Raw genomic sequence first — 3,026 nt, 5'->3', positions numbered from 1 at the left:
ATCTTAGAGGTTATTATGATAAAGCTCGACCGCCAGCTATAAGCACAACTCGCTGAATGTAACATTAAGTGGCTAACTCAAAATAAGAATAGACTAGAGAGGGAAGCAATATGCGTAGCGTTTAAGATTAATAAATAATAACGGATTAATTTGTAATTGTTTCATGATTTCTGATAAGCACAGTTATTTTCACTGTTTTTTTAGTTCGTTAACTGCAGTTGTAGGGTTTTAAATCAAGGTTAACTTCGAGGTTATTATTGCGTAGAGAGTGCTGTATTTGAATTGACCTACTTTTCGCGTGTCCCTACTTGTTGTAAAAATATATTTTTGAAAATAAAGACAAGATTAAGATCTTTTAAGAAAAGTAAGTTTCGTCTGCCTTTACCTGCCTTTTTCCTTAATACAACCTATTTTTTTCATGCATTTTTAACAGAATGTGTTCAAATAGAGAGCTTTTTGAGGTATGGTTGACTGCACCATCAATCAAAGTACTCCATGTTTTCCAGTTTGTACTAACAAAATTAAATGTAGAAGGTATTTTGGAGCCCCAATAATGAAAATTTTTGAAATACCAATGGGACAAATGTCCGAAGATGCTCTAGAAGGCTTACACAAAACTTTTCGTCGACTTTCGTGGTCAAGTCTAGACCACGCTAGAAAGTCTTCAAGGTCAAACAATTGTAAAGACGTTATGAATCATTAAATTTTGATGTCGGACCCATTTCTTTCCTCTCAAAGAAAAATTAAACGAACAGAAAAGAAATATGATCCTGTAGTTAAAAAATATCTAATTTGTGATAAACACTTATCCTCATCAGATAAGGAAAATTAAGTGTTTTTATTTTTATATTTACAGATTTTGTTAAAAAAAAAATTAAAATATGTATATATTCATAACAAATAAAAAAAAACACACTTTAAACCTATTTTTCATTTTTTTCCTGGTGGCCCCTACACTCAACACACTGTGCGCCGTCTGGATAAGGACACGGGCAGGGCCGGAGTTAGAGGTTCAGAGGCCTCGGGGTAGTAAAAAAGCGGAGGCCTCCTAGGCCCAAATTTTGTTTTAAATAAATTTTTTTCACTTGAGTTCTTCATTCGAGTTTTTCAATAAATAATTTATTGTGAAACCAAGTAGATACCTTTAGTATTGCAACAAACACATATTCATATATATACGGAAAAAAGAATTATATAAAATTAAATTTTAGGGTTAACGAACGGACCCTTTCGAGCTTGTTTGGCCTAAAAGTAGTTAATGATTTCATTGAAATCCAGTTCTCGGAGTAAATCGCTTTCAATGCTTAGGAGCGAAAGCTTCGATAGACAGTTTTGTACCATCGTGTTTCAAAGCCTATTTTTTATAATTTTCATTTTTGCAATTTGTTACCATCAAAACCAAATGCATTCTCAATGCAATTTCGAGGTTTGGGAATGTAGCTCTGAAATTTAGATTTTCGAGAATTTAGTAATAAAATAGTTCCGGCAATTGATCTGTTCCATAGTCCTTTAAATTTTTCTTTGAGTCAATGAAAGACACAAATTAAACCAACTCCATACCAAGACTAGGCTCTAAATCATCCGAATACACTCTGTTACAGCGTGCAAATTTTCAGCATCCATCTTCTCGATGTGATTCAGGAATTCAAATCTCGAACGTACAGCTTCATAGGGGTGCAATCTTGCAGTAAGAGATAGCTGGTCAATAACTGGTATGAGGGCGGATACTTTGTATTTTTCCTTGTGTGACAGACTTACGTCTTGGGTTTTCACGTAATCGATTGGATTCAACCTCACATTTCCGCTTCTGGTGCGGGTGTGTGATTGTACATATTCATTAGTATGGGATATTTTTTTTGCTGCTTCCTCGTATTTATAAAAATATATCAAAATCATTTCGTTTGGATTCCACGAATGATTTCAATGATTCTAGTGCACGCATTGCCGATTGAAGCATTATTTTCGGGTCTTGCAATTTCTTGTTTTTAGCGTTGAATCGCTCCAAAATATCGCTGGAAAATGTTGCAAACAAAGCTGTTTCGAGACCACTCATATTCAATAGAAGGTGCGTTGCTTCATTCTTGGAGATGTCTTTCTGCTCTTAATTGGAAGGCATGCTGGTTAAAACTTCTTCGATTTCCGAATAGCCGTTGACTTAGGCTTTCGTACCATTAGCTTGACAAGACCAATGAGTGTCGCTGAGCTTTTCCAAAACTAAAAACTGGCCGCTTTTCTTCTCCGATAAATTCTCAATCAGAATTCGGTGCCGCTCTGTACTGGCTGTGAAAAACGTGCACAAATTCTGCACGACATCAACAGTCAAATTACCAATTAGTCAATAATAATTGATTTTTCCAAGAATTGAAGAACAATGATTCTTCATATACAGCAATTAATGTGTATCCACATATATATATAAAAAAAATGTCCAGGCACGGAATCAAATGAACAACCTCCGAGGTTATGGGCAAGTACTACCCCACTAAGCCATTAAGCGATTGCGACTGAAGTACTCCCTCATTATGGTTAGTGAATTGGAAGTGCTTCTTATCAGGGCCATTTTAAATGTTGATATTTGACTGATTGCCTGATTGGTGTGAACAAATATAGATCAATGATTTCTGTCATTTAAGATTAATATAATTAAGTATTCATGTACAAAGTGCTGTAGGTAAAGGTAAAAGAACAAACGAAAAATATATATCAAAGGAAAAGATCTTTACTAGTATTTACTAGTTTGAATTTAAAACAAAAATTTTCCGAAGTATCTATTGTGGAGGCCCCGTTTGTGGAGGCCAAGGGCTTCCACCCTGGTTGCCTTCCTCTGAATCAGGCCCTGGAGACATGCTTTAGTGAAAACACCTCACCTGATCCACTAGTTGATATCTTATCCGGAAGAATACAAATAACAATTTAATGTATCAAACGAGCTCGATGCAGAATTGTCAAATACATGAAAATGTCTGTATACCACGCATACATATTATATTACAATGCTTAGATTTCATTATTCTTAATACTATAAA

This window comes from Eupeodes corollae, chromosome 1, assembly GCF_945859685.1.
Source record: "Eupeodes corollae chromosome 1, idEupCoro1.1, whole genome shotgun sequence".
In the NCBI taxonomy this organism is placed as follows: Eukaryota; Metazoa; Arthropoda; class Insecta; order Diptera; family Syrphidae; genus Eupeodes; species Eupeodes corollae.
This window is presented reverse-complemented; position numbering follows the sequence as displayed.